The sequence below is a fragment of the Schistocerca americana genome, chromosome 1 (assembly GCF_021461395.2).
Source record: "Schistocerca americana isolate TAMUIC-IGC-003095 chromosome 1, iqSchAmer2.1, whole genome shotgun sequence".
Taxonomy (NCBI): Eukaryota; Metazoa; Arthropoda; class Insecta; order Orthoptera; family Acrididae; genus Schistocerca; species Schistocerca americana.
The window spans coordinates 942638245-942649999 of record NC_060119.1 but is presented as its reverse complement, the minus strand read 5'-3'; the positions used below and the strand labels follow the sequence as shown (position 1 = coordinate 942649999).

Here is an 11755-nt window from a genome sequence, read left to right as displayed (position 1 = left end):
AGCAGAATATGGAATCTGTGGGTTCAGGAGGCTAATACGGAACGCCATGCTCGATCCCAACGGCCTCGTATCACTAGCAGTCGGTATGACAAGCATTTTATCCGCATGCCTGTAACGGATCGTGCAGCCACGTCTCAATCCCTGAGTCAACAGATGGGGACGTTTGCAAGACGACAACCATCTTCACGAACAGTTCGACGACGTTTGCTGCAGCATGGACTATCAGCTTGGAGACCATGACTGCGGTTACCCTTGGCGCTGCATCACAGACAGGAGCGCCAGCGATGGTGTACTCAACGACGAACCTGGGTGCACGAATGGCAAAACGTCATTTTTTCGGATGAATCCAGGTTCTGTTTACAGCATCATGATGGTCGCATCCACGTTTGGCGACATCGTGGTGAACACAGATTGGAAGCGTGTATTCGTCATCGCCATACTGGCGTATCACCTGGCGTGATGGTATGGGGTGCCATTGGTTATACGTCTCGATCACCTCTTGTTCGCATTGACGGCACTCTGAACAGTGGACGTTACATTTCAAATGTGTTACGACCCGTGGCTCTACCCTTCATTCGATACCTGCGAAAGCCTACATTTCAACAGGATAATGAACGACCGCATGTTGCAGGTCCTGTACGAGCCTTTCTGGATACAGAAAATGTTCGACTGCTGTCCTGGCCAGCACATTCTCCAGATCTCTCACTAATTGAAAACGTCTGGTCGATGGTGGCCGAGCAACTGGCTCGTCACAATACGCCAGTCACTACCCTTCTACATCTACATCTACATCTATACTCCGCGAGCCACCTTACGGTGTGTGGCGGAGGGTACTTACTGTACCACTATCTGATCCCCCCTTCCCTGTTCCATTCACGAATTGTGCGTGGGAAGAACGACTGCTTGTAAGTCTCCGTATTTGCTCTAATTTCTCGGATCTTTTCGTTGTGATCATTACGCGAGATATATGTGGGTGGTAGTAATATGTTGCCCATCTCTTCCCGGAATGTGCTCTCTCGTAATTTCGATAATAAACCTCTCCGTATTGCGTAACGCCTTTCTTGAAGTGTCCGCCACTGGAGCTTGTTCAGCATCTCCGTAACGCTCTCGCGCTGACTAAATGTCCCCATGACGAATCGCGCTGCTTTTCGCTGGATCATGTCTATCTCTTCTATTAATCCAACCTGGTAAGGGTCCCATACTGATGAGCAATACTCAAGAATCGGACGAACAAGCGTTTTGTAAGCTACTTCTTTCGTCGATGAGTCACATTTTCTTAGAATTCTTCCTATGAATCTCAACCTGGCGCCTGCTTTTCCCACTATTTGTTTTATGTGATCATTCCACTTCAGATCGCTCCGGATAGTAACTCCTAAGTATTTTACGGTCGTTACCGCTTCCAATGATTTACCACCTATGGCATAATCGTACTGGAATGGATTTCTGCCCCTATGTATGCGCATTATATTACATTTATCTACGTTTAGGGAAAGCTGCCAGCTGTCGCACCATGCATTAATCCTCTGCAGGTCCTCCTGGAGTACGTACGAGTCTTCTGATGTTGCTACTTTCTTGTAGACAACCGTGTCATCTGCAAATAGCCTCACGGAGCTACCGATGTTGTCAACTAAGTCATTTATGTATATTGTAAACAATAAAGGTCATATCACGCTTCCCTGCGGTACTCCCGAAATTACCTCTACATCTGCAGATTTTGAACCGTTAAGAATGACATGTTGTGTTCTTTCTTCTAGGAATCCAATCACAAACCTGGTCCGATATTCCGTAAGCTCGTATTTTTTTCACTAAACGTAAGTGCGGAACCGTATCAAATGCCTTCCTGAAGTCCAGGAATACGGCATCAATCTGCTCGCCAGTGTCTACGGCACTGTGAATTTCTTGGGCAAATAGGGCGAGCTGAGTTTCACATGATCTCTGTTTGCGGAATCCATGTTGGTTATGATGAAGGAGATTTGTATTATCTAAGAACGTCATAATACGAGAACACAAAACATGTTCCATTATTCTACAACAGATTGACGTAAGCGAAATAGGCCTATAATTATTCGCATCTGATTTATGACCCTTCTTGAAAATGGGAACGACCTGCGCTTTCTTCCAGTCGCTAGGTACTTTACGTTCTTCCAGCGATCTACGATAAATTGCTGATAGAAAGGGGGCAAGTTCTTTAGCATAATCACTGTAGAATCTTAAGGGTATCTCGTCTGGTCCGGATGCTTTTCCGCTACTAAGTGATAGCAGTTGTTTTTCAATTCCGATATCGTTTATTTCAATATTTTCCATTTTGGCGTCCGTGCGACGGCTGAAGTCAGGGACCGTGTTACGATTTTCCGCAGTGAAACAGTTTCGGAACACTGAATTCAGTATTTCTGCCTTTCTTCGGTCGTCCTCTGTTTCGGTGCCATCGTGGTCAACGAGTGACTGAATAGGGGATTTAGATCCGCTTACCGATTTTACATATGACCAAAACTTTTTAGGGTTCTTGTTTAGATTGTTTGCCAATGTTTTATACTCGAATTCGTTGAATGCTTCTCTCATTGCTCTCTTTACGCTCTTTTTCGCTTCGTTCAGCTTTTCCTTATCAGCTATGATTCGACTACTCTTAAACCTATGATGAAGCTTTCTTTGTTTCCGTAGTACCTTTCGTACATGATTGTTATACCACGGTGGATCTTTCCCCTCGCTTTGGACCTTAGTCAGCGAACTTATCTAAGGCGTACTGGACGATGTTTCTGAATTTTTTCCATTTTTGTTCCACATCCTCTTCCTCAGAAATGAACGTTTGATGGTGGTCACTCAGATATTCTGCGATTTGTGCCCTATCACTCTTGTTAAGCAAATATATTTTCCTTCCTTTCTTGGCATTTCTTATTACACTTGTAGTCATTGATGCAACCACTGACTTATGATCACTGATACCCTCTTCTACATTCACGGAGTCGAAAAGTTCCGGTCTATTTGTTGCTATGAGGTCTAAAACGTTAGCTTCACGAGTTGGTTCTCTAACTATCTGCTCGAAGTAATTCTCGGACAAGGCAGTCAGGATAATGTCACAAGAGTCTCTGTCCCTGGCTCCAGTTCTGATTGTGTGACTATCCCATTCTATACCTGGTAGATTGAAGTCTCCCCCTATTACAATAGTATGATCACGAAACTTCTTCACGACGTTCTGCAGGTTCTCTCTGAGGCGCTCAACTACTACGGTTGCTGATGCAGGTGGTCTATAGAAGCATCCGACTATCATATCTGACCCACCTTTGATACTTAACTTAACCCAGATTATTTCACATTCGCATTCGCTAATAACTTCACTGGATATTATTGAATTCTTTACTGCTATAAATACTCCTCCACCATTGGCGTTTATCCTATCCTTGCGGTATATATTCCATTCTGTGTCTAGGATTTCGTTACTGTTCACTTCCGGTTTTAACCAACTTTCCGTTCCTAATACTATATGCGCACTATTTCCTTCAATAAGAGATACTAATTCAGGAACCTTGCCCTGGATACTCCTGCAGTTTACCAATATTACGTTAACTTTTCCTGTTTTTGGTCTCTGAGGACGGACGTTCTTTATCAACGATGATAATGTCCTCTCTGGTAAGCCGTCAGGTATTTTATCGTTTCGCCCAAGGGGGGGTCCCTCTAACCTAAAAAACCCCCGTGTGCACGCCACACGTACTCTGCTACCCTAGTAGCTGCTTCCGGTGTGTAGTGCACGCCTGACCTGTCTAGGGGGGCCCTACAGTTCTCCACCCAATAACGGAGGTCGATGAATTTGCAACCATTATAGTCGCAGAGTCGTCTGAGCCTCTGGTTTAGACCCTCCACACGGCTCCAAACCAGAGGACCGCGATCGACTCTGGGCACTATGCTGCAGATATTAAGCTCAGCTTGCACTCCGCGTGCGATGCTGGTTGTCTTCACCAAATCAGCCAGCCGCCGGAAGGAACCAAGGATGGCCTCAGAACCCAAGCGGCAGGCGTCATTCGTTCCGACATGTGCTACTATCTGCAGCCGGTCACACCCAGTGCGTTCAATAGCTGCCGGAAGGGCCTCCTCCACATTACGGACGAGACCCCCCGGCAAGCACACCGAGTGCACACTGGCATTCTTCCCGACCTACCCGCTATTTTCCTGAGGGGCTCCATAACCCGCCTAACGTTGGAGCTCCCTATAACTAATAGGCCCGCCCCTCTGTGACTGTCGGGACCTTGCCGGAGAATCGGCCACTGGCCCAACAGGCGAGGCATCCTGTGGTGGCTCGGAAACGATGTCATCACCACTAGGAAGCACCCCGTACCTGTTGGAAAGGGGTAAGGCAGCTGCCACGCGGCCAGATCCCACCTTCGCCTTTCGGCCAGGCACGCGCGAGCCCACCACTGTCCGCCATTCACCCTGGAGTGATGGCTGACCGGTAAGATGCTCACTGCCGGAAGACGCAGCGACATCAGGGGTTCCATGTGATTCCAAGGCCCACCGAAGTAGGCATAGGTCTCACCACAGTTGCCCCAACGCCACTACGAGCCGACGCCTGCGCCTCGAGCTCGATGAGCCTAACAGACCAAAGCCTCCACCTGCCCCGAAGAGTGGCCAATTCTCCTTGCGTCCGCTCACAACAACCACAGTCCCTACACATGACTATGTTTACCCTACTCTATACGGTGACAAATTCCCAAGATAATCTTCTGATGAGCTACTCTGATAATCAAGAAACACTCACTGAAATACGAGACGCGAAAACTACGCTAGGTTTTCCCAGAAAAACTATTTAAAAGCTAAGCGCAGCAAATAAGTACAAAAACGCTTTATACAAACAGTACTCGCTGCTGCTGGTGCTCTCGCTCTGGCTGTCACAAGACAACTGCTGATTCAAGTGACTAGTGGCTAACGGCCGCGAAACAAACAAAAGACGGTTTTAGGGCGCTTTCTGTTCTAAACGATCAAGGAAAACACTAAGAAATCTAACACGAAAACTACGTAAAGTTTTATCAAGAACTGTTAGTTACTATGCAGAGCAGATAAACACAAATAGAATCCCTTCCTTAGTGGAAGGTCGTAAACAAAATGCAAAATAAACGCTTTATACAAACAGTACTCGCTGCTGCTGGTGCTCTCGCTCTGGCTGTCACAAGACAACCCTTGATGAACTGTGGTATCGTGTTGAAGCTGCGTGGGCATCTGTACCTGTACACCCCATCCAAGCTCTGTTTGACTCAATGTCCAGGCGTATCAAGGCCGTTATTACGGCCAGAGGTGGTTGTTCTCGGTACTGATTTCTCATGATCTATGAACCCAAATTGCGTGAAAATGTAATCACATGTCAGTTCTAGTATAACATATTTGTCCAATGAATACCCGTTTATCATATGCATTTCTTCTTGGTGTAGCAATTTTAATGGCCACTAGTGTAACATTGTTGGAGAACAGCCATCTTTATTGGCCTAAAATTATTTAAAAACAGTCTTGACCGTAGCCGATGTTAACTTCTGACCTTTTTCGGCCTTTTAATTACGAGCCATCATCAGAGTTCGTACTGTAATAACAAAAGTAAACGTGCTATATTATATAGTGAAGACAATTATGTAAAAGTACACTCTAAAAAGATGCATCATTACCCATCTGGATGACGGAAATGGAGCCTGGCGCGCTGTGGAAATCTCAGTCACTGTAACTAATGCTGATGACTAAGCAGCCACGAGTTATACAGAGTAGACAGGGTGCTCCAGAGCCTAAGGTATCGCCATCAGCCAATGGGGAGCGACTTACATATCGTTTTGAGTCTTGTTTTTAAACATTTATCTTTTAAATTTAACTGCTCTAGGAACTATATTATATTTATTTATGGTTCATGATCTATGTTACAGCCAGCCTCATAAAATGCATTAAAATTAAGTGAATTTCGTTAACTGAAGTACAGAGCGCCGTGTGGAGGGAGTAGTTAACACTATAAATCGTTAGTTCTATAGCTACTGCTATTTATTCGTAATAAGACCAAATGTATGGCGTATTAATACAAAAATTATACACATTGACTTATTTGTATTATTAGTCAGTTATTTAAAGTCTTAAAAACGGCTAGAAAAACCTAAATGCATCGTTGTACATGTGTGCCATCTCTTGGTGCCTGTAATAACGCATTAGGAAGCCATTTCCATGGAAACATCCCGGTTATCAAAGATGTACTTGAAACGTGAATAATACTGGAGGTCGATGTCACTCACCAATGTAAAAAGGGCGTTGTTCACAGAAGTGGCGCTAGTTTAGCCACATCGTGTTATTGCGGATAATCTGCAATATATCGCTGTTCACAAGAGGAAACGATTCGTTACAAATAATTTAGAAACATTTGGAGCTTAGAATAAAACTGTATCTTAAAAGGAGCCGTAAAAGTGCTATCTAATATGTTTTACTTTTGTTATTACAATACAAACTCTGATGATAGCCCGTAATTAAAAGGCCCTAAACGGTCAGAAGTTAACATCGGCTGCGTTCAGGACTGTTTTTAAATAATTTCATACAATCTCTATAGCTGAAAGGCATCGAATACATCCTGCACTTCATTAAAGACACATAAGAATAACGTATGGGATAGAAGTCTTAATATTTGTAAAAATATCGGGAATCCGATATATTGATATTAAAGAAATATCACTATCAGCCCTCCATATATCGAAAAAAAAGTACTGATATATCGACGGAAAAAGTATCGACGTACCAGCCTATAAAAATATTTGCTGCACGTTGTAAATATATTGCCAGTTTTAGAGCTGTATGTTTAAGTATTGATTTATTATTAGGTACTCCGTACATAAATAAGCTAGCAACCTGCTTATCCCCCTTAGAGAAAGAATTGAAAGTAAAACGATGCATGCTCACGCTTTGCTATAACAACTTTGCTTACAGTGATAACTGCATGTAACAGGCACAGTGAAAGGTATTCGATGGATTCAATGTTCGGTTTCGTCACATATCGGATTTGGCCAGAACCGGAACGCTTCGTGTTGATTTCCCCGTTTTTTCATTTCTGCAAACGCCAGTGAAATAGCAGCTGTAGTGTCAAAACTGCGTGGTGAAGTCAAACACTGTAGTTTCTGTTGGTATTGCCGAGTGCCGATTACGTCAGCATTTCCCTTTATGCGTCTCCGCGAACTGCAAAGACCAAACTTGTCGTTTTGATTTCTGTTCATCATTTTCAACAACTGTTTTTGAAGAATGCTGATGTGAAGAAATAGCACAGTAGTTGAGTTAAAAATTGTTTTTTAACGCAACTGGTGAGCTATTTCTTCACATCGGAAATCTTGTTATTCCATTCACACCAATACCCTCCCCCCTCCCCCCCCCCCCCCACCAAAGTAAAATCGGACTACTACTTTGTGCCCCCTATACTTGCTTCACTCAAACACTCAAAGAGAAAGACTGGATATGATGAAAGCTGAAAAAGTAGTAAGAGTACTTCAAACGGGGAAAGTAAAACTACGTTCTTCAACAATTTCAAAGGAAAAATTTCAAATATATATCGAAAACTGTTAAAAAATATAATATAAAATAAAAATATCGGCACTCGATATTGTCATTTCCATATCGTTATATCGATGTATCGGTAAAGGATTATGTTCGACACATAACGACATTTCTTGGAGAATTGTCGATACAGCGATAGTTTATCAGCAACCCAAGTATGAGACCATGTAACTAGATAAGATTCAATGTAACTTAACGGTCGTTTGCCCGGGTAAAGAAATGAGAAAGGGAAGTTTCTCCATGAGAGGAAATAAGCCTGATTTACCGTCCTATGATCTGTACGCTGCAAGATAATGCTGTAGTCGAAAGTATGGTTAAACTAGTTCGAAATATATTTACGTCCCGGTTGCCGACTTGGAATAATAAATTGTGCTCCTTCCTAAAGTGTATAGTGAATGGCAGCACTGACACAAGATACTACATTACTCTAGAAAGTTATTTGAGTATATAATCTAACTTACGTTGACCATGTAACAAAATGGTAGCTGTAATTGTAGTCATGTTGGAAAAAAAGTTGTTGGGAATTTTTGCTGTATACAAACAAGTCAGCAACAGCTATATATAGTAGTAGTTTTTGTTCTTAAAATGTTGAACTTGTAGTAGTTGCAATAATAGTAGATACTACTTTCAGTACTAGAAGTAATGTAACAATAAGATGCAACTAAGGCTAGTGGCATATTATAATCAAAAAATCAATGGCTCGCGCTGTTTTGTAGAGGGAGAAGGTAATTTAGATGTAAACCGATGACAGAGCATATCTGCAAGTCAAGTGTTATGGCGGTAATACCATATTGGTGTGTGTGTGTGTGTGTGTGTGTGTGTGTGTGTGTCCTTAGGATAATTTAGTTTAAGTAGTGTGTAAGCTTACAGACTGATGACGTTAGCAGGTAAGTCCCATAAGATTTCACACACATTTGAACATTTTTGAACGTGACGCTACACAAAAACGTACATATTTCTTCAAGCGTTCCTCCATTCCAAATTAGTTTTGCTTCTCATTGCTTCGTTTTTTCTTTTTTTATGTAGCTACACCAGCCTTCTTTGTTTTCTAATCGTATCTTATACAACACACACTATTGTTTCCTTATTAATGCAGCATATCATCATCATCATCATCTCCTCTTCAGTTGTCTATTTTCTTAACTCCCACTTAACTCCAGTTACCACGATTATGGGACCAGAATTAGAAATTATTCGTGAAAATTAAATAGATGTAATGAAGAAAATACGTATCTTTCTCTGCTGTCTTTACCTGCTCGAAAATATTTATGTATTTTATACCATTGTCACAAATGCTTTTTAAATTAGAAAAAAAGTTTTAAGTAACTGCTTGAGTTCTTTGTGACTTAAAATACTACTAGCTGTTTGGTGTAGGTTACGTAGGCAAACTGTATGTTGTCTTGAGTAACATGTATCGGTAATGTTCAACAATCTGGCCTGTGTCCCATAGTCATCTGGGTCACAGTGGCTCCTGGTCCCTCCCCTCTTTGAAAAACGTTCCTGTTCTCTCGGGAAAACGCTGTTCTTGTTTGGCTCCAGTCTGATCTAAGTAAATATATAAAGTACCTTGTGGTGAATAGGATCACGATTATCCTTCTCTCATATTTACACTCGTTTCTAATTTGCTTTTGCTAGCATCCGTTTGTATATGGTCTCTCTCTCATTTTGAAATCCAAATTAAAAACAATGAAGGCTTAGATTAACATTCCACTGACAACCAGGTAAGCAGACTCGGTACATAGCCTCTGACAGTAGGCTGCAAATGATGTGGAGGATATTTTCTCTATACTAGTCAGTAACCTAACAAATAATTGACATCAGAGATTGAGAAACACTACAGAAAGCCTATATCTTGACAGCTGCTTAGGGACTTCGATCCAACTGCTCCCGAAGGTGCATCTAGCGCCTTAACCACCTCGTCCGCATTACAGATATGTATCACTTACGGGGCATGTATTATAACACGTATATTCATGAGTATTTACAAAAATGATACAGAAACTTTTCGTGCAGCATTTTACGTACGCTTCAAATTACTCTCAAGAACCTAAATCTGAATTATGGGAAATGGAAGAACAGTATGTGTCTCGCATGTAGTGAATTTCATATACTGTCATTACATCATAATTAAACACGTTATGGAAGATACGAATCGTTTTCTTCTTATTTAGTTCTGTTTTACCAAATAAATGCTGAACGGACTGTAGAGATTCTGGAATGCACCCATCATTTTGTCTTTAAGAGCCTTTTTCTAGTGACAATTTTAAACGGAGCTTGGTAACTACAAATGAGGTGAATAATCGTTTTTATGCTCCCAATAACTTACAAAATTCTGCCACAGCTCGTAAAGAATAATTTGCATCCTGGAAGACCTCTCATTAATAAAACTTGCAGATTAACATTTCGTCTACGTAACACATGGGAGATGATCCATCTTTCCTGATCCTCCAGGGTCCATTTCGGCTGACAGCCTTTCGACACCGTAATTTTGAGTTGTTAACGGCCTTGCAGAGATTCGGTACATCGTGAATCTCATAAGCGAGTCGTTAACATAGGCAGTTTGTTTACGGGCAAGCGGTTCTTGCTATCGACAACGTGAACTTAAAGCACCGTACTTTGCGGCACTGCATTCAAGGTTTTTTCCCCCACTTTCCGATGCGTGTGTATCGCACATGCCAGCTTTTCATCATTTCCGTCACCTGATGGTTTCCCTTTCTCGTACGCCTCTCGCAGCCGCATAAGGTGATAATTTGTTGTTCTCCCTTCCCTGTGCTACTAGTCTTGGTAGACAACCACCCAATACAGAAAAGCTATGTTGTAATCCCAATCGAGACTGCTCTTCGGCTTCTTTAGAGGGCTCTCATTATACGTAATAAATCACTAAGAACTATCGGAGATAATTGATACTATAAATTTCCGACCGCTCTTTAATATCATTTAATTGGGGATCTGGGCTCACAAACTAGTTTGTCCCAGTTTTTGGAGAGCAGTAATTATGTGGTTTCGGTCTTCTTTGATCACAGGCGTAAAGAGATGCATCTTGCACGACTGCCTTTCTGGGGCCGTAGTCACATGGCGTTTTGTTACCTAAGAAGGGTTGGAATATCAATGAAGTAACTCCAGTATCGCAAAGGATTTGTATACCTCCAGCTCCCACACCGGAATGTGGTATTACTTATAGTCTCCACAATAATGATATTACTTTCTTCACAGCACCCACATAATGCCAAAGAAAATCGTGTCACTGTTATTGTTAACGTGAAAATCGAATTTGTATTTGTACATACTTTGCCGTGACGTGAATTCTTTCCCAGTTTGCTGTCCAAGAGAAAATGTTAATTGGGAAGCGTTAATCCGTCGACAGGGCGGTCGTACAGAATTAGCAAGCACTCTAAGCACTCCGTCATCAGGCCACAAGCGGCCCACCGGGACCATCTGGCCGCCGTGTCATCCTCATTGAGGATGCGGATAGGAGGGGCGTGTGCTCAGCACACCGCTCTCCCGGTCGTTACGATGGTTTTCTTTGACCGGAGCCGCTACTATTCGGTCGAGTAGCTCCTCAATTGGCATCACGAGGCTGAGTGTACCTCGAAAAATGGCAACAGAGCATGGCGGCCCGGTTGGTCACCCATCCAAGTGCCGGCCACGCCCGACAGCGCTTAACTTCGGTGATCTTACGGGAACCGGTGTATCCACTGCGGCAAGGCCGTTGCCTAGAATTAGCAAGACGTTGGAAGAAATCGTCCAGAGCTACCGCGATACGTGTGTGATATGATTCTGGGAAATTAAGTTACATTTGTCACTCTGTGGACTGAAGCAGCCTGCTCACAAATGCAAATTCAGCATTTTATTAGTGAACCACTGTCGGGGTGTGTGTGTGTGTGTGTGTGTGTGTGTGTGTGTGTGTGTGTGTGTGTGTGTGTGTGTGTGTGTATGTTTCACAGTTTGGTTTTTTATTCGCAAGGTTGATAATTTCCGAACTGTCTGCAGCCTTTAGGACCCAGTCAGAATTTTCATGTGATTAGAATTTCGCAGTCTTCCTAATAATCTACAGTATCCGCGATTTAAGTTTTTAAGTTCAAAAATGATTATAAAAATGCTGTTAGTACGTTACTGCGCATGAGTATTCAGTGCAAAATCTACGTCACAGACTTCTAACAATCCGAGAAACTTTTGTCTGTGCGCACATCCTACATAAAAGTAAGGA

General features: G+C 42.6%; 1 pseudogene; it reads right to left on the bottom strand.

The window, feature by feature from the left end:
• Positions 1-11144: 11144 nt before the first annotated feature.
• On the bottom strand, positions 11145-11262 carry LOC124560994 (annotated as a pseudogene).
• Positions 11263-11755: the final 493 nt, after the last annotated feature.